Genomic DNA, 24,772 nt, shown 5'->3' with positions numbered 1-24,772 from the left:
GAGCAGTCGTTCCCAAACTTGTTCCGCTGCTTGTGCGGGGAAAGCCCCTGGCGGGCCGGGCCAGATTGTTTACCTGCCGTGTCCGCAGGTTCGGCCGATCGCAGCTCCCACCGGCCGCGGTTCGCTGCTCCAGGGCAATGGGAGCTGCTGGAAGTGGCGGCCAGTACGTCCCTCGGCCCGCGCCACTTCCAGCAACTCCCATTGGCCTGGAGCAGCGAACCGCAGCCACTGGGAGCTGCAATTGGCCAAACCTGCGGACATGGCAGGTAAACAAACCGGCCCGGCCTGCCAGGGGCTTTCCCTGCACAAGTGGTGGAACAAGTTTGGGAACCACTGCATGAGAGGATATGCACATCCTTATGCAAAAGCACCAAATTAAATTGTTGACAAAATTAAGGAGACATAGTGAGTCGCTGTAAAAGAACTTTGATATAAATTAGGTCATTTATTAAGCAGCAGAGACAGAATTAGACAGGGTGAAGCGATTTAAATCACTGAATTTAATCATGATTTTCAGCAAGCAGGGAACCTTGATTTAAATAATTGATTTTAATCGCATTTTGTGCTTTTTAGTTATTTTCCTAAAGAAAGGTTGGTTCTCAATGGTTGGTCAGCATTAAGACATGTTGATTTGCAACTAAGTATCAACTTCACACTGAACGTGGTGCTTCTTTCTGCTGACCAGGAAGATGCATTATATCTATACACATTTATTTAAGCAGTTATATAGCTTAACGTACATTTATTTGGATTCTGAGGTTTTACATTTTTTATTACGTTCAGAAACGATGACTGATGCGTTTTTTATTTACTAGATGATTTTTTTTTCCCCTTGGGATTTGTGACAAGCTCTATTTGGATGGAAATTCAAATGTCGTTAAAATGCACAAAAACATTTTATTTTTTTTATTAAATAAAACTACCTTAAATGTGCTCGATACATAAGAAAAAAGTTTATCAGAAAAAAATGATCCAAAATATTTTGTATTCAAAATTAACTGATTTATTAAACAAAGGACATATCTGTAGTTAATGAATTGAGCTGATTTCTTTTGGTCACCATGCCTTTCACGATTTTAGAACTAGTAGATCTCCATCCTCTTACAACTAGTTTTTATTCATAGATTGGAAAAGGAAACAAGCTCATCTGCTTTTTCAGCTCTGAAATGGTTTCTTAACTTTGAATGAACTGGTCATTAAACGGAACGAGTTGAATAAACTGGAATGAAGAAAATATTTTCTCTGCACCTACAGTCAAGGCTACTGAGGGTTTAGCACCTCCGCAAGCTCTGGCTCCAGGTCCATAGCCCGTGACTTCCACCAGTTACATAGCCTGACTTTCTTTAAAACTTGGCAGCAAACAGGCACGACTGAATATTGGTTTTTGGAGTTAATTTAAATGGCTGCAGTAGATTATAATAAGGTTTGTGCTTAATGTAGGCTGACCGTTTCAAAATTTATTTTCAATAGGTTTATTTTTAAAAATAAACCTGAATATAATTTAAATTAAAAAAAAAGAAAAAAAATCCAATTTTTTTTATTTAAAAGAAATCATTGATTTTTTTCTCCACTTCGAATTAGCTGTCATACATAGCCATGAATCATCTCTAACCTTTAGAAATTTTAAAATGTGAGATGAATACTAGGTTTTATTTTTGTAGCAAAAAAGTGTTAGTTAGCAGTGCCTTGAGTGATAAAAGTAGCTCACACCCTTGTCTAACATAAATGCTTCCTTTGGGAAAGGGCCTATGTTTAGACAGGGTCGATATGTTATACATCAAGGTTTTAAATGAAATCTCAACAGTCTTGGATTTATTTTAAGTAGTTTCATTAAAAGGATTTAGAGAGCATGCTAAGACAAGATGCTGCCATTACTACGCACTTGAGTTCAAATCTGGTTTAGGACATCAGTGAAGTGAGCTTGTGGTTCTCAGTTCATCCATTGCATCTCCAGAGCACTAATATCAGGAAATTTACAGTTTTTAGGACATATGTTAGTGGATAATGGTTGAAGGTGTAAAACTAAGGGGGGAAAAAAGAGCTCAGCAGTTGCGTTAGAGCAGTCATTTGAGACACTGGAAATGGAAATCATGAATACAAGAAAGCTATAGGATAGTGGGCCTGGCAAGTGTAAAGATAAGATTTCTACAGATGGAGCATGTAGCTCAAGTGGAACGATGTTTACTAGGGCATTAGATTGGTTTGAAGTCAAAAAGTATAAAATTTGATAAACACAAAGGGATGTTGGAGAGGGTGTTTATTTAAGAGAGACTAAAAAAAGTCAGAAAATAAGTAAAAGACAGAGTTGAATGAAGAAGAAATTTTGCACTGACTGTAGCAGTGTAATACATCAAATAGACCTATTATACAAATAAAACTAATGAACTGAAGCACCACTTCTCATTTGTTTTACAGTTCTACTAGGACAAGGAAGATGTGATGCTAGATATGCTGGTCACATGCATTAAGCAAGAAAAGTACTTTTCTATGCTGAAAATTAGTACTGTATGATATTCTACAGGAGGAAATAAAACTATTTTCCCTTGTTTGTGTGTGTGTGTGTGTGTGTGTACAAATATGCAGTACAATATACAATACATATATCTGATAAGCAAGCCTTCAATATTCAGTTTGATAAAATATTCATTGTATCCTTCCTTTCTGCCACTTCAGGCCATTGACTATCATACCCATTGTAATATTTCCTAATGCCACTTCAAATGCTTGGCTTCCTGTAATGGTGTTTCAGTCAAAGTGAAGTGTATATATTTAAAAATAGCACCACAAGGTATTAACTCATCTTTACAGAGATAGTAGGAAGAAATAGAACATAACAAATGTATTTTCTGAAAATCATACATACTAATGAAGGATTACATAGACCAATAATTTGTAAGCCAGATGCTCCTTGTACTTAGCCTTGTTTTCTACACTCATGGTACACCTATTATTTACTTACAGGTAATGTTGTTAAATTAGAAGATACCTAATTCTTGCTTGGATTTCTTCCATTTTCAGACATTCCGTCTAAAAATTTGTCAAATGCAATTGGGAGGCACCTGCAATTTAAGCATCAGGATAAACAGTGTCTCTCCTTACTAGGGTTGGTTGAAAATTGTATGTCAACACTATTTTGGGCAGAAATGTGGGGATTCAGTTAAATAAATCTTTTTTTGTGGAAAGTGTTTCATTTTTCTTGAGAATTTTTTATTTTTTTGTTGGAAAACCCAAAACTATTTTTTTTTTAAAAATGGCCATTTTTTTTGTTTGTTTTCAGCAGGTTTTGAATGAAAAAAAATTGTTTTTCTGGTCTTCAACAAAAGGTCAAAATGTTAGCAGAATTTTTTTTCCAGCCAGGTCTTATCTAATCTATTTACATCCCCCCTCCCCCATTCCCATGATATTTGAGCATCTCAATAGTTTTTAGGTTTCTCAGTCACTGTTACCTGGTTGAAATAGCTTAAAACTGCTTCAGATTTAACACTCTTACTCTTCAGTGTTTTACTCGTTACTTTGCCCTATAAACTGTTACTAATTTCTATTTGTCTATATTCTTCCATTCCAGTCCCTTGCTCCCTTAGTAGTCCAAACCACATAAATGACAGTCTCATGTGAATACTGGAGGAGTTCTTTGAATAAATTAGCCTTACACAGGTTCATAATTTTAAAAAAATGATAGGGTATTTTTCTAGGAGAATGGAGTTTTTGTCAGATCGGAAGGAATACCCATCACGATGTGAGTTACAGCTCAGACAGCTGCCACCAGTGTTATTGCCAGCAGCCCTGCAAGTGCATCAAGGGAACACTACAGCTCTGAAATTCATTATTGACCCTTACGCTGCCCTTATTTTTCTGCCAGTCAGGCAAAGGAATGCAATAGAAGTTAACAAATAGGTCTCTGCATCAGCCATAGAGTTAAAATAAATAGTCGCCTGTATTGATTTAAGGCCTGATTCTGCAAATGCATACTCCAGGCCCGGCAGAGCCAACGCTAGGCATAAACAGACTAAACAATTGCTTATGGCCTCGAGCAGCTCAACGAGGGCCTCCTATTTGCTATTTTAGTATGTGTTGCGGGGTGGGCAAAAATATTCCTGGTTAGGGCCCCCAGTGGGCTAGCACCACCAGGAGTAATATTTTCAGTAAGACTACTATCAGTAGAAACACAGGCGCCGACTTTCCAAAGTGCCAGGAGGTGCCCCACCCCCACTCCATCCCTTCCATCAAGGCCCCATCCCTGCCCTGCTTTTTTCCGCCCCTGCTCCACCCCACCCCGCCTTTTCCTGCCCAGTTCTGCCCACTCCCCCGACCGTGCTGCGTCCTCATTCCTCCTCCCTCCCCCACAGGCCTCCTGCACGCCACAAAGCAGCTGATTGCGGCAGGCAGGAGGTGGGGGGAGGTGCTAATCCATGGGGCCCACTGGTGGGTGGGAGGCACTGGAGGAGTGGGGAGAAGCTGACAGGGGGGCTGCTGGTGGATGTTCAGCTCCCACCATTTTTTCCCTGTGGGTGCTTCAGGCCCGGAGTAGCCACAGAGTTCGCGCCTATGAGTAAGAAGCACTGCATCCTTAATTTACTCTGTACTTTATTTTCTACACTGGTACCATGTATCTGTTGGAATTTGCTCATCTCTACTAGTTTTTAGATTACTGCAGTCAACAATGTGCCTTTCCCAGGCAGTGGAACTGAGCAGTGAGAATTGCATTGGAACAGGAGTTCATGTTGAGTCAGAAGGCCTGATTCTGCCACTCTTATTCTGAATGAGTAGACCCTTATTCCCAGAGAATGTACCCAGAGTATTGGCCAGACCTGTGCAAAAAGATTCAGAGCTGCTTTGAAAGTGAGGACCTTCGTGGTACCTCTGATGGAATCAAAAAGGCATTTGGAGCAACTTGTAAAAAGACTGCAAACCTGAAAGCAAAAGATGCTACTGTCCTGATTGACAGGCAAGAACAACTTGACTGATGGATTGAGTATTACAAAGAATTCTGCTCAAAGGATTCCATTATCTCTGATGCTGCCATTCCCCAGCTTCCACCAAGGTAGGAGCTGCACCAAATACCAGCTCGTGAAGATGTAGATCAAGCTATCAAAGAGACTGTGACTGAAAAAGCAGCAGGCAATGATCAGCTATCTCTGGAGCTCCTAAAGGCAGAGGGGAGAAAGCTTGCGAGCTACATCCAGGCACTTCTTTGCGCCTGCTAGGAAGAAAGACACATACCCCAGGATCTGAAAGATGCAAACATAATTACTTCATACAAAAATAAAGGGGACAGAGCAGACTGCAACAACTACCAAGGAATATCTCTGCTCAGCATTGTCGGCAAGGTGCTTTCAAGGGTCCTGCTGAACATACTCCAAGTCCTTGCTGAGAGAGTTTACCCTGAGAGCCAGTGTGGATTCAGAGCTGGACGCTCCATGACTGATACCTCCTTTACAATGTGCTCATTGCAAGAAAAAAGCCGTGAACGGGCATCTTTCTATGTAATATTCATACAAAAGGCCTTTGGCGTGGTGAGCCGAAATGACATATACCTAGATCCCTGTCTAAAATTGGCTGCCCACAAAAAGTGCTCTCCCTATTTAAGGAGCTCCATGAGGGAGTGAAGGCAACGATCCAGTATGACAGTGAAACACTGTCTGAGTTTAGCGTTGATGCTGGCATGAAGCCAGGCTGCATCTTAGCACCTCCAGGCTGTGGCGTCATCTTCTTTATTCCTGTCAAGTGTGCTTTTGGAAATGATCCATCTGGCATGCTAATTGAATTGAGGATGGAGGGCAGTTTGATCAGCATCAGACAATTTCAAGGCATATCATGCAGCTCACTATTCAGGATCTACTCTTTGCAGGTGATGCTGCATTTGTCTCTAACACACCTGATGAACTGCAGATCGGGGTGAAGAAGTTCTCTGTTGCATGTAGCAAGTTCAGCATGACAATCAGTATCAAGAAAACAGTTGTCATGTCACAGGGCAGTAACATCCCACCTAAAATCTATTTCAGTAAAGTAGTAATGAAGCTCTGGACAATGTAGATCACTTCTGCATGCTTAATTCAACCTTAACCAGCTCATTTAGCCTTGATAGAGAACTTAATATAAGAATCGGCAAAGCCTCTGTCACCTTTGGCTCCAATACAGCGACAAGGTCAGGCAAGATCAAGAAATTCAGCGTTCCCACCGACAACTTGGAGAACCCTGCCCACAGCCTCTCAGCTGGAGAAGCTGGTTCAAGGCTGATGTAGTCATCACAGAGAGCCATCAGAGAGCCCAGGCCTGAGGCCTGCAGGCGAGCCAGGAAGCATCGTGCTCTCCAACCTCCATCTAGCGTGTGAACCTGTAGCCACTGTGGAAGGTCTGCCACTCGCGCCGCGGACTCTTCTCCCACACCACTATCAAGCACTACTGACTGACTGACTTCATCCTGTTTCCTTTCATCTGTCAAGATGTTGGATGGCTATACAAGGCCCTTAGTTTACAAGTAGTCCTATTGATTTCCCACTCAGGAGGGAATTGCTGTGGCTGAGCAAATCTCTACTGAGATAACAACCACTTCAGATCTGCTGAAATTCCCATCCTCATTTTAGAGAAAATACCCTATCATTTTTCAAGTGATGAGTATTTCTGGCTACTTTGTTAAAAAGTCATATAGTATTCTCATGAAATTGTCATGTATAGGGTTAACTCTGAGATTAATATGTATAGCATCGGCCTTTCTCTCGAGAGAGGTGAGTTCCTCCCCTCCCCCGTCTCCTTTTATTCATTTAAACAATTTGCTGTCAGACTAAATGATGCTTTTTTGTCAAATGACCACAAGCAATGGCTTTAACAAGAGAACGACCAGTGGAATTGCTGTTTTAACGCTATCCTGTGATGGCTATCCTAAGTTTAACTGTAGGAACAGCAATGTCAAATTATGGTAAACCTCGATAATTTTCAGAGGAAATGATGTGAATTCCAAGCAGTCAGGAGTTGAGCTGCAAATGTCAAGCAAAGACCACAACTATTTCTTTATAGGAGATCCAATGGTGTATTGGAAATAATATGCCTAGGAGTGGTCGTCTCTCTAAATGGGAAGCAGAAGGGGAGAACGTTTGCGTATGTCCAAACTTTATTCATGCTTTGGCTTGTGTTCAGTCAGTGTTAGTGTTTTTCTTGGAAGATGCATTGGCCATCTTGTATGGTATATAATGCACGGTGCCTGCCTGAAAGTGGTTTATGATGTCTTCTGTGAATATCCGTTTCAGTGCATTTAGCATTGTCCGTGTTGTTTCTATGATATGTTCCTTTAAAAAAGGCCCAGAGACCAACAGAGCTTCAAAATGCACTCATGCATACACATAATTAAATACCAATCATGCGATTCCTGGTCTTTCAGAAGTGTTTGCTTTGGAAAAGATGTACTATGGTAAACCACTTAGAGTTTCTTTTCTAATTTTGATACCCTAAACGCTAATTGAACGCTAAAGAAAAAAATGTAAAACACACGTGCTGAGAAGCATATATTATACCAGGAAATTAAAATAATAGTTTGTGGTTATCAATGCAGCATTTAAAAAAATTGCCGCCTGGAGAGGAGGGGGCAGATCCTTAGGTGTTTTAAATAGACTTCAGTGGTGCTGCTCCAATTTACAGCAGCTGAGGATCTGGCTTGACAAATCCCTGGCTGGGATGATTTAGTTGGGGATTGGTCCTGCTTTGAGCAGGGGGTTGGACTAGATGACCTCCTGAGGTCCCTTCCAACCCTGATATTCTATGATTCTACGATCTGGCCCATTGTGGTTTTAGACTTACGTAAAATGAGCCTCAGTTTCTTAGCTGTCTTTTACTATCGATTTGCCAAAATTAGTAGTCTCTGTCTACTAGAGAAGAGGCGTGAAAACAATCAGTAGTGTTTATCTTAGCAGACAGTAGTTCAAACAGCAATGGGAGGAGGTATAATTCACCCTTTCCCTTGTTACTTATCATCTCATTTTGTGTACTGCGGCACAAAGCTCCAGGTTTTAATATTGTAAATCCCTTAATTATACACTCGCCAAATGTGTTCAAAATTATTTTAAAAGGGCCAATCAGACATTCGTGAGGATGCCATCTCTGCCCCACCCCATTTTCTGCTTACAAATCCCTGCAACTTAACTTTGTGATTTGCATTGGAAAGATTGCTTTTTTTGGTTCATTTCACTTTAGTATCTTTCAGCTATGCTGTGACATCCACTTAGACATCTTTACTGCAATTGTATCTTGATGAGATCAGATTGCCCACTGCAGCTATATCACAATAATAGTGAGATAAAATTCAGTCCGCCCTGCTTTCTTTTGATGAGCCACTCTATCCCGGCTGCATGAAAAAACAGCACATAAAAGAAAGATAAAAACCATTTTGCATTCAAAATTGCTCTGACTTAAGGCAGATTGAACCTTTTAAATAAACACAACATGAATAAAATAAAAGAATACGGTTTTAATCTTAAGAACTGGGTGGAAAAAAACCCGCAACGATTTACAGACTTGTCTCATTTCACCAGAAAACACATTTCAGTTCCTGTGAATGAAAGTTTTTCTTAATAACTCCTTTCTGTTGCCAAAATTTGTTTAGTAGCAGACTTCAAAATATGTCTGTGGCTGTGCTGTTCATTGTAAAGCTAGCATTTTGGATACTGACATTTATCGCTGGAGTCCTGTTTGCAGCACTTTCCTACCAAACATCCAGAAAAATGGACTTGCAAACCCTGCAACATACTGTCAATGGACTTTATAGTGGAGAATATTATTGAAGTTATCACTTTTTTGGTAGACCTATTACTGATACGTTGGCTGACGATCTCTTTAGGAAAATCCCCTGGCGGGGAGGATAGGCTAACGGAAAAGAAAAGATTTGGTAAGGGTCCCCTTGCAGCGTTTTCCTCCCCTGGATGCAGGAAGGATTATGAAAGCTGCAGATTTTGCAGGCCTGCTTTGTGGATTTGGGGACTGAGCCATCCCACAGGGATAACTGCTGCTCTGTTGGGCCCACTCTTCTTGGCAGCAGAGCTCATTGGTGCAGTCCCCTCGCTGCTGCTTAGTAGCAGTGCTGGAGGAAATCCAGAGGGGCAGCAATAGCGCTCTGAGTCGCATCACTTCCTGCCCAGATCTCCATTTGGAAATCCTGAAGCAGAGTGGGAAGCAGTCCAACAGCGAACAGACCGTCCCCCGATCAACCTCCTCATTCCATATTCAGTACCACCCCCAGAAACCTACTGAATCCTTTCTGTGTGGGGAAGGGAAGGGGATCCATGAAGTGGCATCTGTGAAGGAGGGACAGGGGAAGGGAAATGTGCTACAAAATTGACACTTCCCCTTTCAGCATAGCAATGTGGAGATGCCCACACACATTGCTGGGAGGAAAACTGGGCCTTTATTGTTTACTCTTTGCGAATGGTACCATAGGTGTGTGAGAAGTCTCCTAGAGGGCCTGATCCAAATCCCATTAAAGTCAATGGAAGGGTCCTCATTGAGTTCAGTGGAAATGGATTGTGGCCAGAGAGAATTTGAGAATATATAGCTATGTTATTTGTCTGTTTCAGATAAATATTTTGTCGTCTCCCAGAATTGCTGCATCTCTTTTTTCCTGCTTGAGTTGTGAAGGATAGTGCAATGTACAGCATATTCTGCTGCCAACTCTCATGATATCTGATGTTTTTCTTAAAGCCGCAGCTGCCAGAAGCATATGATTAGCTGAGAATCTCAGCTTTTTTTTTTTTTCAATCTATCCTCATGGTCGCAGCCAGAGCTGTCCCTTGGGTAGGGCTCTGGGCCCTATGCTTTGGGGGATCCCATGGGACGGTGTGATTGGCCAGCGCAGTCAGTCCCGGAAGACATAGGTGCGGGAACTAGGGGTGTGGGGTGCTGCAGCACCCACAGGCTCCCAGCTGCCAGCTCCGTGCCTAGGTTCTCGGCTGTTGGCCCTGCATGCCTGGGGTCTCAGCTGCCGGCCCCGCATGCCCGGGGCTCTGCTGTTGCCCCGTGTCCAGGGTCCTGGCTGCCACCCTGTGAGACTGTGGATCTGTTGCTGCCTTGCACCTGGTGTCCTGGCTGCAGGCCCCGCACCTGTGGCTTTGCTCCCGGCCTCAGCTCTGGGGGGGCACAGGGATAAAGGGGCTGGCTTTCAGCACCCCCACTATTAAAAATGTTCCAGCGCCACTGCCGGAAGATGAATTCATCACTTCCGCAGGGCCCTCCATCTCGTTGGCAATTAGTAGAGACAGCGGCCGGCTCAACTGCCCACAATTTGGTGCAACGAGTCCCCCGCCCCAGCAGAGCCCTGAGCCACCGTGGCACTATGGCCAAAAATAGCCCCCCGCCAGCAGCAGCAGGCAGTCCAGCACCAGCGGGATCCGGCCCAGTAGTGGATGCAGGGTGGGGCCTGATTTTTCCTGGGCCCCACACCCTCATAGGGATGGCCCTGGTTGCAACAAAAAGCTTGAAAATGTGTCCTGAGTGCACTCTAAAGGCTCAGAAAGCAAACGATAACTCAAAATTTATTATTTTTGTAAAATCTCGTGATTTGTAAGCCAGTCTCATGATTTTTGAATGCTTGGGGTTGACAGTAGTGAGTGCATGACAGTAACACACATACAGTGCCACAGACAGACAAAAGTTTATGATGACATGAAAGTTGCATTATAACTCGGAATTATATCATTCATCATTCCAACCAGATTTTTTTATTCATAGACAAAGTTCCTAGCTAGACAGAAGGTACCTATTCATTCTGTACCAAAATGAGAAGATAATGAAAATACTTCTGCCCCCAAGAAAGTATCATCCCGTGGTGCAGCAAGATGCAGTTCAAACCACAAGCATAACATTCCTTGAAAGCTTAGATCTGTTGTAGTCCCACATCTGCAATGGTATAGTTCTAGGACTTCTTTAATGTCTATTCTAAATCCACTGTTTTAGAGGGTTATAATTTAACTGAATGCCATCTCTCCACTTTGAGCAGGAGCCCAGGAGCCGATATTTTTAGGAAAAAAAAAATCTGTGAGAAAATTGATTTGGGCTTTTTTTTTTTTTTGAGACTTTGACATGTTTCAGGTGCTAGTTTGCACTTAGGATATTAAAAATTGATATTTGTGGCCAAGTTATGTCCATTGAAATGATCACTTAGGCCCTGACCTTTGAGACACTTATGCACATGAGTAACTTTACTTGAAGTCAAGTAATTACTAACATGAGTAAAGTTACTTGCATAAGTGTTTTAAGTGTTCAGTACCTTAGTGTTTAATGGGGAAAATGCCAAAAATTACCGGGAGTTTGATGTTTAATTCCATCTGTTTTGTTAGGTATTTCAGTCACTGAAAACTGAAGATTAGCAAGAATTACTGAGGAGAGGTTGATTAGTATCAAGTTGCTTCTTTTGTGATTTGGGTGGATTATTTTAGGCTGGATTACTTCATTAAAAATGTTTGCAGGAGATGATATTTTGAAATTCCATCAGGCTGTAAAGCTTTGGGTGGGTGTCATAAATCCAAATCATTAATTTGGTTCCAATACCAGTTAGTAACGTATATGCCGAATTCTGAATGTGCCATATGGATTTTTAACAGAGAATTACTGAATATGCGCTGCACTTGAATGGAGTTGACAGGCTGGGAAGAGATCCTGGGCTGGCGTCAGTTGGGGTTGCTCTATTTAGGTCAACTGAGCTATGCTATTTTACGCCAGCTGAGGATGTGAGCCATTGTGTTCCATCCCCAAGAGCCAAACCCCTGTATTTTTTCCCTTTTTGTTTCTAGCTGAAATTAGATAATTTTAAATTTCCGTGACCATGAAATACTGAGTGCTTTAGAGGCAGAGTAAGGGTTTGTCTACGCTTAAAATGCCACTGTAGTACTTCATTGTAGACACTACCTATGCCAATTGGAGGGATTATCTTGTTGAGTAGATAATCCATCTTCCTGAGAGGCAATAGCTGGGTCAATGGAAGAATTCTGTCAACCTAGCACTGTACACGAAGACATAGGTCAGTTTAACTATGTCGCCCAGGGGTGTGGATTTTTCACACCTGATTTTCTAGCGTGGACCAGGCCTCAAAGCAGGTGCTGAGCAAGCCTCCAACACAGTCCCAGCAATTCACCTCACGAGTGACATGCCTGCAACGCTCTGCCTTTATCAGCCCTAAGGCCTTTCATGAACACAGATTCCCAGCTGTGCTGAATTGTGCTCTAGTCCTGTAGGGCTGCTCGTTTCTAGAGTCTGACTGATGATCCTGCTATGTTTAGTTTGATGCTGTGTTTAACCTGTGGATAAGTATGCTGTTTAGCTCCTCCAAAGTGATTTATAAACGTATAAGCATAGTAAAATGTTTCATCTGCTGTTAGTCAGTTCAAACATAATTAAAAAAAAAAATCCAATGTATTTTTTCTCTTTTAAGTAGCTTGTTGTTAACCCTGTCAAATATTTCCCCTCTCAATTTTCCTTCTCTCTTAGTTAAAGAATAAAACTATTATGCTGAATAAATAAGCATATGAGCTATAAATGTTAGTCTTATTAACTACATTTGAACAAGATCATTTATTTTAAATGTTCTTAGGTAGATTAAACCCACCCAGATGAATTCACACTATGGAAGAGAGCGTGTTTAACCAAATATTAACTAGGCATAAAATGTTATCTGATTTGGAGAGTTATGACACAGACAGAATATTCCGCAGCCAGGTCAGCCAGAAGTCAAAGCCTCTACAAATATTAGGCCTGGAATCTGCCAGTGGCCTCTCAATCCTGCTGTAACCCATCATTCTCCTATTCTCTAATCAAGGCATGAAAATGTTAACGTTTTGTTGGTTTCTGCTTGTTTTATACTTTCCTCACAAGTGTGATGAACCCATGGTTGGCAGCATAGGACAATGTAGGGCGACATAAAAGCCAAATAGTTCAGATGTTTGAAGTTAAGAGGACATTTACTGAAGTTGCTAGCACTGCAGCTCAGATAGCTGGTGCTTGGGGTGACAGAGCTACACTTAATTGTCTTTACTTGAATTGTTTAAGGGATTACATTCATGCATTGTCTCTAGCACATAGAGGCTACATCGTTGCAGACACTCAGGAAGTAAAGATTGCCCTGGTTTGCTTTTGTTCACATTTAAAAGGTTACTAATGAAACTATAAGGGCCAAAAATATAACTGATGATTAAATGATTCCGAATTCTGCAGAATCTGCTAGCTTAGTTCAAGTTTCCTACTCACCATTCACAAGTAGACAAGTAGATTTTTTTCAAGTGCTATGCAAATGGATGTTCTCATAAATATTGTAGGTACAGATAAGGGAGCCCTTTGAAAATGCAATCTTGTGTGAGCAGCCTCCGGGCTCTCACACCAAGAGAAAGATCCACATGTATGCCAGTTTGCTCTGTCATCCAGACATAAGGAACAGAAGACAAGTTGGCTGATCAGAGAAGGGGAAAGCAGAGAGAAACTCGGTGGCTGTAGAATGAGATTATATAGTAGTAGTAATAATAATAATAATAATATCAAGGTAACTCTTAAATAGCACTTTTTGGCAGGAGATCTCAAAATGCTTTACAGATGGGGAAACTGAGGCACAGAGAGAGGAAATTACTTGTCTAAGATCACCCAGCCAGGAATAGAACAGATGCATCTGAAGTCCCAGTGCAGTGCTTGGGCCACTAGGCCAACATGTGTCTCACATACAACCTATAGCACGGTTTATGTCAGGGTTAACTGTGGTGAAGGCAAAACCATTCTTAGGTGTCTTAGGCACATGAGAAAAATGCAATAAAACACTGGCTCATTTTCATAAATGTCTGTCTATCATTGCAAAGCCATAAAGTGCATTTTACCTAACACATATTGTGAAGAACTTTGCAATGAATGTCTTAAAGAGAATTTTCAGCTGAAATCAAAATAGGACCATTGACAGATATTATTTTTTATCAGAAGTGTCATATACTGTGCTTGGATTTGGCTCTGGCCCAAAGGAACTTTCCACAAGAGGTGATAGTGGTTTATGGTTTATATAGTAAGGCCACACAAGTAAAAATAATAATGGTTAGCCCTTGCTGTTCAAAGTGCTTTTACATTTCCAGAGCGCTGTGCAAACATACTTTATTTCATGAATTAATGACAGTTACATTTTTGTGCATTTAGCATTGACCATTTGACAATAAATAGTTTTGAGAATTTTGTACACAACAGTGCATTTGGGCAGTTGATATAAATTATGCTACTCTTGTCAATTGCACGTGAACAACATCCTTGTAACATGAACCTCTTCTATCCTGATGGTGAGTAACTAGAATGGATGGTTAGCAGCGTATAGCACAAATGCAAATGAGGTGTTTTCTTTTCCCCTCTAATAAATGTAAATTAATGCCTGTTTGCCTCTGCTGCATCTTCGCTGTGACCTGTAGCAGAAATCAGTAACAGCCATCTTTGGCATTCCGGTTACAAAGCAGAATTAGATCTAGAAGATGCATATTATGGAATTACTGTACCAAAGGTTAGGCAGCAAGACTCAATAAAATGCTGGAACATATACGATCTTTGGAAAGCTGTCATTCTATTACCATCTATTAATTAATTTTATACTAATTCCTTAGAGATGGTTCTCTCCCCCCCCCCCATTAAAAATGTTGGAATACAGTTGACATTTATATCCTAGCAGAGTTTTTAGAATGAAGTATATTAAAGTTGCAATATACTCTGTTGAAGATGTCTGTCAATTATATCAAGCTTGCTTAATCATCTTTAACATGGGGACAGTTTGGCCAAGTTATAATCCACAATCATATGCCAAAATCCTAATCAGTCTTGTTACTGGATGTGCTGGGGATTACTAGTCTTGCTTGTTAGAAATGGTGGAGAGAGATAGGATTGGTGGTCCTTCTGCTAGTTGGTGGTGCAGAGAGATGGGACGGCTGGCACTACAAGTTGGGGATTGCTGGTAACTCGTCATTCTACAATTCTTCATAATACCGTGAAAGTTTTTCTTCAACACAGTGAAAGTTTATTATTTTGTCCTAACCACAACAAGGTCTTAATCAAATACTGGATGCAGTTACTTCCATGTAAAACATCTTGTACAAAAAGAAGGGAGAACTGTCTGGTAGGACAGAGGAAGATAAAGTTTTAATAATAGTGCCTAGTTTACATGGCACTTGTTAAGTTAAACGATCCTGTACTGACTTTCTTCACTGAGACAGAAATACTGTTTTGTGTATCCCAGGAGTAGTGGAGTCACTTCCAGTAGTGCTGAAAATCATTCTTAACCACCTACTCTCCCTGGCTCTGCTTTTTCTGATCACAAAGATTAGCTCCTACATTAGGATGAGAGAGATGGATAGGGACTAGTATTTTGAGCAAATCAGCTTTTGTCCTTTAGAAATGGTCTTTAAAGGCTCATATTACTGTGTTTAATTTGATCTGTAAGTGAATTCTGCAAGTGACAGCTAAATTGGTGACACATTTTCTTTCAAGGAGGGAGACAAGGTAATATTTACATGCGTAGGGTTCAGTGTGGGTTCTAATGCGGGCACTGGCTTTGTGGCTGCTGGTGAGTTGTGCTCTGTGGTGCCCGTTCTTGTACAGAGCTTTTCAGAAAGATGGATTTCTACCTAACAATGAACAACAAATTATTTGGGTGATAAATGCATTACAGTTATAAAGCTATTATGTATTTAATGTATTTATAACATTAGTAGTAGGCATGTACTTTTTAATCATCATGACAAAGAGTAATTATTCATTTCTCATATCAGCATTACCTCTAGAGATGATCTTAATCAAGTGAAAGAGAAAGAGGGCAAAGAGGGCCATGGAGCGATGGTGAGATAACTTAGGTATCCTAGTAAATTATCACTCCATCACTGAGTGTGTAATTTGTTGCCACTTACTGAATTTTTGGCTACCCAGATATACTTGGAGTCAAAAATGCTATTTCTGATGTATCATTGTCTTCTTGCTAGGATAGTTAGGGCATAATACCATTGATCCAAAACCCAGTGAAGTCAGTGGGAGTCTTTCCATTGACGTCAGTGAGCTTTGGATCAGGCCCAATCTGAATGCTAGTTAAATGCAGGATGAAGATTAGAATGATTAAATAAGCTATGAAAAATAGAGGCAATAACTCAATGAGAGATCCTTAGAAAAGGATAGTGTCCGTTTTATTTGGCCTGAAATGGATTTTAAAAACCTAATTACATATATTGAAAACATTACTAAGGCCAGATCCTGCATAGATTTAGGTATGTTTTATAACTTTGCACATGTAAGTAGTCTCATCCACTACTCACATAATTAAAGTTATGAACCAACTTTGCAGGATGGGGACCCAAGTGTGTAAATATAAATGTTTCATTTTTAAATAGTAATGTATATTCATGTAAGTTCCCCTCCCCCTCCAAAATATCTTCAGTTTCACTATTTTGAGTGCCACAATTGTGTTGGATTTCTGAAAGGAGGATGATCTCCATATATTGTTAAGTTTACACACACAGTTGTAATTTTATACAGTCAGATCAATGAAAACATGTAAAAATTCTCATTGAATTTGAAGGGAGTTGATAGACATGCACTGAAATTTATCAGTGCTTTGGTTTATATGGGGGTTTTCAATTATCTCTTTGAGTAACAAGAAAGTGAAAGTGAGAAATTGTTATACCCTTCAAAAAAAACAAAACCAAAGCAAACAAAAAACCCTGGCTGAAATCCTGGACCCACTGAAGACAGGGAATCTCCCATTTCTATTTCACCTCTTGTCTGCAATGACTTATAAACAAGGTGATTCAACTTAACAGGATACATGCTCCTTCCAGATTCTGTTGCATCTTCTTTTTCTGCAAATCTTATGTACAGCAAGTCTTGTTATTTTCTTATCTGTATTCCTTGGGGCTGTCTGTGTCTACAATTACAATTTGAATAGAATGTGAACCATTTTTCAATAAAAAATAGAATTTCACATCAAGACGGAAATGTAATGAAAGAGGGATTTTTTAGAGATGTAACACAAGGAACATCCTGGAGAATTGATAAAAGGCTCTCAATCTGATCTATATGCCCACAAGCATTCTTTGATTTTGATCCTAGGTAATAAATACAGAGCTCTGGTTCTTGACAAGTGATGCTGTATCTCATGTTGGCCTTTTGATAATACACGGAGAGAAGAAACTATCACATTCAGCATTGCAAAGCATTACTCAACATTACAACAGCTTTCAGAGTAGCAGTCGTGTTAGTCTGTATCCGCAAAAAGAAAAGGAGTACTTGTGGCACCTTAGAGACTAAATTTGTTAGTCTCTAAGGTGCCACAAGTACTCCTTTTCTTATTACAACAGCTTGTAAAATACTAAAACCACCAAAAGTTTCAAAAGTAGCAAGTGGTTTTGGATGCTTCAACTATTAGGTGTCCAACATGGTGCCTAATTATCAGAGTATGGGTGCTCTGTGTGTTCTGAATATCAGATCCCTTTAAGTTGTGTCAAATTGAGATCCAAAAACTCTGAGGAACTCAAAAGCACCAGTCACTTTTGAAAACGTAGGCCCAATTATACTACATTGTGTTTAATCTTTGTGGCGTTGAATAATTTATGTCCTAAAGCAAGAGAATACAGGTAAAAGTTAGCTCATTGATTACAAAATTTTGCTTGATTTTTGTGCCATGATGCAGTCTTACTCTAATGGAGATTCACAATGAAGGTATAATGATAACTTAATTTAAGATGATGATTTATCTCCTGAGAAATGCATAGCTGTTGTAAAACTGTCTGCCAGATACTTCCTGAGTACTATCCTTCACAAGCCCTTATTTATCACAGTTATATTTGCATGCATACCCTCTCTTCACATTTGCCATTTGTCATTGAGATAGCAAATTACATTCATCAGAATCCATTCATTCCCCTAGTATGGCTGAATACAGGATTATCTTGGCTGTGTCAGCGCCCTATGACTGGTAACTGTGAAAAATGGAGGTCATCTTCTGATATTCCAAACATGTATCTTCAAGGGGCAGTGGGTATTAAGCTGAAAACGATTAATGGCGCTTATGTCATCATATTTGTGTGGCATAAAACTGTATTCTGTAGACTGATGGATATCTTGGTAAAAACAAATGCATTTTTAAAGTACTATCTTGCCACTTTACTGATGAGTTTCAGTTGCTATCAGAATAAATAAACCCAGATGTTTCCTTAAACACTGGGTAGCTTTTATAGGTTTGTTTCTTCTTTCAGTTACGGAGCAACTTTTAACCGTTGACCAAAAGAGCAGACATGCGGTGCTTTTAACAACCACTTTATAATCTGTCTTTGTTAGCAGTACATGCTATCATCTGTCTTTTGCAGCATCCGCACTGCAACAGGGCCACTGCAGCAAGTAGTTCCTGCCTTGTATGTTATATTTAAAAACTGAAAGTGATCATAGGGTAAACAATAGGAGGAGTTGGGTTTTTTAATTCTTGTTTGTTTCAGTCTTGTGATCAGATGCAATAACAGATAGCTAGGACAAGCAAGCTTTTATTGAAGCCAACTTGCAAATTTGCTCAGGAATTACCATTATTTTGATTTTTAGCTATTTCTATTTGAAATCCAGATTGCTTCTTTCGAACGTTTGGAAAGCTGCTGCAGTTGAATGACAAATGATTCATTAACAAAAATAAAGTGAACAACACCTCAGCACAGTCAGGCACCGGAAGAGAATACTGTAAACACACTTGAATACAGAGTAAATGGGAAGGAGAAAATACTGAAAACTTGCAATGTGCTCTCTAGAGGGGAACATGCTTTCTGATGTAAAGACGAACACTCTGATTTAGAGAAGGGATTTGTAATGGATTTGCTCAATGAAAGTATGCATTGAAATAATGTGCCAGATTAAAAATTGATGGTATTAAGTGAAACTGGATCTCTTTATATCAGGTCTAAATTTAGTCTTTTATGTTTCAGTTCCCCTCGTACATGAATCTCAAGGCCTATTTCAGAAGCAGCTTGGTTCAAGGGATAAAATATCGGATTGGGATTGAGGAGATCTGGGTCTTAGTGCTATTCTGCTGTCAGCATTCTTTGTGATTGTGAGCATGTTTTGTAATGCTCTGTGCCACAGTTATACCATACATTTAATCAGATTGTATTGCGTACCCGTGTTTGAGATCTATGGTGAAAATCACCCCAAGTGGAAAGTGCGAGTGTTATTCATTTGCTTTAAAATGTGCCATAAATTTATGCCAGAATAATTATTGATGGTATATGTGATACCCACAAGAGAGTTAATTTGTTCTTCATGTGATTTGGGTAAAAGGACTCCTGCCCTCAGGATTACTGATCAGCCAGTGAGGGCTGTTTTGACAATGTTTTGCATTTATCTTGATTTCATGGCTTGGTGCATCACCATTGCATATCCTGTTAAGGGTACAGATTATTGTGAAGCTTAGACAATACATCTAAATGCTGTTGTTTATATTAATCTTTTAAACTCATAATAAATGTCAGGTGATTGTTTTGGCTTTGGTCTCTTAATTACTTTTCACTCCAGGCAGAATAAAAATCATAAACTAGAATATCAGACCACTAATAATATTGCTTTGTGGGTGTTTTTGTCTTAAATAAAAAGTTACTTCCTCACAGCTAGTCTTCTACAGCTATTTGTTCCTTGGGTGAAGTGACAGGGCTAAATGTATACCATTATGAGAGCAATGCAAACTCTGCAGTTCCACCCTGGCAGGAGGGTTTGGAATATGGGTTCTCACCCACAGTTTTGCTTTGAGGTTCAGGGTCAAAGAACCCCCAAACTCAAAGTCGTGAACCTCAAAACCAATACTTTTTGCTTTGAAAGCATAAATATTTGTGTAGAAAGCAAGAGCGTTGAAGGGTGGCCCAGGCATTGGCCTGTGTTTGCCTAAAACTTACCTGTCCCTGGTTTGCCTGAAACTCAATACACTTTTGCTCAAAAGGTTTGTGAACCTTCATAAACCTGGGCTTGGATTTTAGGTTTGTAATGAAACCTGAAAGCAGGTGAGTTTCATTATGGAAAGTTGCACGCTATTCATCAATAGTCAAATTCACCCCTATATTGAGGGAGAGCATGATGCCTATGCACCACTTAACTCCTATTTTAAGGACTTAAGTGGTACACAACATGGGTGCCAGAAGTGGGGGAGGGGGCTTGGCCCCATCACTTTTTACTTGCCTTAAGGGCAAGTGTCAGGGGGAGGGGGCAGAGAGGAGTGAGCAGGGGGCAGGGCCTCGGGGGAAGAGGCAGAGCAGGTGCAGAATGGGCCATTGTTGGGTGCCGGTGGACCCCCACCACACACATTTGTACCTAAGATAGATAAATAAAGTAAGTGCCAATCTCTCAGGGAGCCAGGACCAATGCCAGGCAGGGCTTTGAAAATGGCGATAGTACCCATAACCTCAACTCTGTGTTCAGTGATGAGCCAGTGAAATGTGTTGCTCAGCAGTCAGGCTGCTGTATTTCTAACTGTGAGGGTAGTTAAGAGTGGAACAAACAACCTAGGGAGGCTGTGGAATCTCATTCATCGGAGGTTTTTAAGAACAGGTTAGATAAGCACTTGTCAGGGATGGTCTAGGCAATACGTAGTCCTGCCTCAGTGCAGGGGACTGGACTAGATGACTTACCAAGGTCCCTTCCAGTCCTACACTTCTATGATTCTAAGTGGCCAGGCTATAATGTTCTAATGTCACTAGAACACAGTGACTCTTTTGGGTAAAGCACTAGACTGGGAATCAGGAGATCTCTGTTCAGTTTTCAGCTCTTCCTTTGTGACCATGGGTAGTTATTTTGTGTCTCTGTATCTCAGTTCCACATCTGTAAAATGGGGATAATAATACTTCTTTTCTCTCCGCCTTTGTGTCTCTTGTATATTCAGACTGTCAATTCTTTGGGGCAGGGATTATTTTTTATGTGTATGTACAGTGTACAATAGGACCTGATTTCATTAGTGCCTCAAGACACTACCAGAATATAAATAATACTAAATATATACACTAAAATGCACAGAGCTCTCTCTTTAAAACTCTGCATGAAAAGGGGTTTGGATATATATGTACAATTCTGCAATACCCCAAAGAAAATATCAGACTAATGCTGATAATGACTGACACCATACCACCAGTGACAGATACAAATAATGCTGTGGCTAGAGGCCATGATTAATGAATAGACCTGAGTGAAATAAATGTAAGGTGGCCAGGTGCTCCATTTTTTACTGGAGAGTCCAGTCGAAAAGGGGACCTCACAGTGTCCAGTCAGATCTACTGACCGGGACACTCAAAGTCCAGTAAAGTCTGGCAGGGAGGCGCAGAGTCATCACCCATGCGAGCCCCTACTCAGCCAGGGCCACCTCCTACCTGCATCAGGCGGCTGCACCTCCCAGCCCAGGCGAGTCCCTCCTGACCCATGCAGGGAGAGGGGAAAAGCAGTGGGTGACGGAGGGAGGAGAAAAGAGGAACAAATGGGTGTGAGGCTTCAGGGGGAAGGGGCAGGGAAGGAATGGGGTCTTGGGGGAAGAAGCAGGGCAGGAGTGAGGCCTGGGGGGAAGAGGCAGGTCTTCAGGAGGAGAAGGTGGGGAAGGGGAGGTTCTAGCACTCTGGCTGGAGTGTCCAGTTTTTAAATATTACAAAGCTGGCAACCCTAAATAAATGCCTTCCTTAGACCTGTAGAAAAGGCCTGGGAAGTAAAGAACGCTTCTGCCCACCCCAGGTCCTATTGCTACCTGACCATGGCACGTCCTGGAGAGGGAAGAAGGGGGTTCTGGCTGCCCCAGGCTCCTGTTTCTTCCTGGCCTTGTGTGGGAGTCCAGGGAAACACAGATCCCTTGCCCGCACCAAGCTGGGCATCAGCAGCTGTGTTACCGTGAAACACTTTCTTACAAGGGCCAGGGAAGAGCATGCAGGCGATCTCCCCTCAGAGCAGTACCTCAGAAAGACGTTATCATTGCAAGCTCACAAGACAGTGACCATCAACCAAATGGTGAAACTCACTAAACATTTTCAATGTGATTTTGAATTTCACTGTGTCCTTCTAATAAAGTACCTGGTCCTAATGTCTGACTCAGGATTCAGTCCAGTGTAAAACAGCTTCAGTCTTCTAAGTAACACAGGGCCTAGAAGGCTGCAGATCATGCATCAGGTGCAGCTAACCAAATTAGAAGAAAGGTATGCCTCTTACCCTTAAATGGTGCCTGTCAAATAGATAGGTTCCCAAGGGAAAAAAATCAATATGTTCCACAGCCTGGAGCTGTAAAGCTCCCTGCTAAGCAAAGGACTCATGCAATTTAACTCCCTGCCTCCTGTGATGCAGAGCTCTTAGTTTTTGGGTTCTTTGATCCACCTATTCACAGCTGTGCAGGGAGCAGAATTTAATCAAGCTCTGAGAGGGGAAGGGTGCATCCAAGACTAGCCTTCAGAACAGAGCTGTCAATCAAGGGTGAGCCTGAATACCCTCAAGTTGTAGCCCCTTTAAACCCTTTCCTCAATTGAGTGGTATTCATTCAGCTGTGGAAGAGCTAGCACCTGCAAGAAGACATTGGAGATTCACTGAGCATACCAAGTAGAGTGCCTCAATATTATTTTTCTTCCCTCAGTGAAGGGGCAGCATGAAATACCTAATCAAGCTGGCATTCCACAACCACAAGACAGGAGATTTTCCCTCTAGAATATGGAGTAGCCAGCTCAAATGCAGGTTCCAAAAGTCCTGCTGCACTTTTGTGAGTCAGCAGGCAAGTGTTTTTATGCTGGATTAAACCTTTACTTGATGTGGTTGGAATGGAAGGGGTGAGGACAAGGGTTACTTTCCACAGCTAATTTCAAATTATTTTAGCTGGGTATGTCAGATAAAATATTCAGTGACTGGCAGGATGCTAGAATTTGGTTTAATTTCAGATTTACTATCTGCCAACACATGCCATTCAATCAGATAAACACAGGATTTGAGCTGTCATCACAGCATTTTTATGCATACTTAAAAACAGGACACTTTTTCACACACTGAGAAGAAATTGAACGGGTTTATAAATAGAGTATGTACAGTGAGGACACTGGAAAAATTCCACCAGTTTGAAAAATACTGCCATTTCCAGAGCGATTCCTTGTTTTTAGAGCATTGCATTAGAAACACTAGGATCCTTCAAGCTCAGGGAATATTTTAAGGGTGTCAACTGTGTACAGGAAAAAAAAAAGAGAGCGAGCATATAATAAAGCCAAATTAAAATAAAATGTGGACTCTATAACAGACTAGACACACTGAGACTGCAGAGACCACCATGGACTTCTGCGTGCATGACTAAAATTAATTCTCTGATGTATAAGTGTCTGTAGAGCAGGGCCTTGTTAGGCTGTCTGTCACCACCCTTAGGTGATACCCATCACTTAGTATCCAAGTATCCGGTCAAATAAGCCCAGGAGGTGAAGATAGAATATGATGATGTAGGATAGCCTGACGATCACTGGGGAAATCAACGTTTACAATAAATATAAATTAGGGAAATGAAGCGTAAAGCGCCGATCCTGCAAACACACACACTTCACTTTGCTCTTGTGAGTGGCCCTGTTAACTTCAGTGGAACTACTCCCATGAATAAAGCAAAGTAGCTATGTAAATGTTTGCTGGATTGGGGCCTTCCATTCTAAAACATTGTATCATTGCCCCTTTGACCTGAGCAGTTAGCTAATATTCAGTCCCTTCAAGATTGTTTCCATTAGGAGAAACTGATGATACAAATCAAGTATTTCTCTGGTGTAATCTTGTTTATTTACAAAGCATGTGCACCAAGTCCTGTTTCTCTGAATACAATAGAAACAAACAATAGCAGGCAGTTTCCTTGCTCAGAAATACCACCTTGTGCCTCCCAGCAAACTCTGTGCTCAAGAAGCTCTGACTCTCTGCTTCCTGTCAGAGTCTTGCTCACAGGTTTCTCCAGGATCCCTGCTGGATTTTGCCTCTAACACTTGCAGCCTACAAAACCAGTGTCCTAGCCCTGTGCTTTCCACCAGGGAAATCCATGCTGATCTAGGTTAGCTCTGATCAGGCCTCTCCATGCAGCCAAGTGCCTTGGTTGCTAGCCACCCGTTTCCAGCTGTCTCACTACTTAAAGGGGCTTCATTGCTCCTTCCGTTGAGCCTACGACTGGTTTGCACATTGACTTGATCAAGGGCTGTGATTCTCTTTGATTCAAAGATTCATTCACTGGTAGCCATTACCACTGCCCAGCATAACATTCATCCATCATTTTTTTGGCACTTTCACTCCAGAGTAAATAGATGTTGCGCTACGTGGAGGAATGAAAGGATGGATTTCTCTGCACTGAGATAGGAGAGTTGTGTATAAGCATTTGAGGACAGGATCTGGCCCTTAAATTCTTCCAAGAAGCTGCTTTTCTGAAAGGCCAAGTTTTTCTAGTAAGGATTAGGAGGAGGGTTGTTTTTTTTATTTTTTTTCTCTCCATGTTGACAGTTCTTTGTTCTTCCTGTGGTGCACAATGGCTCTAGCGCCCCAGACTCATTCACCATCGGGGAAGGCAGCATGTGCCCCTGTCGGAGGTTCCACTAGGGGGAGGGCAGCTTTAAACAGTGGTGAGGTCTCCATAGGGACTTGTCAGCATAGAGGCTGAATCCTCATTTCTCTGATCTTTCTGGCTAGCAACACTTGCTTTTCCGGAAACGCTGGCTAAGTGCAGGCTGGACATGTGTTGGGTACATGGTGTTGCATCCCCGTTGTCGGTGATCTTTCTGCTGCTGGGGCCCGGTGCCCTGGGTTACGCTGACTG

The 24,772-nt window shown here is 41.3% G+C and overlaps 1 protein-coding gene across 1 annotated transcript in view; it reads left to right on the top strand.

Moving 5' to 3' along the window:
* The window catches only part of MACROD2 (mono-ADP ribosylhydrolase 2), a 1,318,211-nt gene that overhangs the window by 1,173,640 nt on the left and 119,799 nt on the right, over nt 1-24,772 (top strand). The window lies entirely within an intron of this gene.

The sequence above is a fragment of the Lepidochelys kempii genome, chromosome 3, assembly GCF_965140285.1.
Source record: "Lepidochelys kempii isolate rLepKem1 chromosome 3, rLepKem1.hap1, whole genome shotgun sequence".
In the NCBI taxonomy this organism is placed as follows: Eukaryota; Metazoa; Chordata; order Testudines; family Cheloniidae; genus Lepidochelys; species Lepidochelys kempii.
The sequence above is the reverse complement of the archived record's forward strand: the minus strand, read 5'-3'. Positions and strand labels throughout refer to the sequence as shown.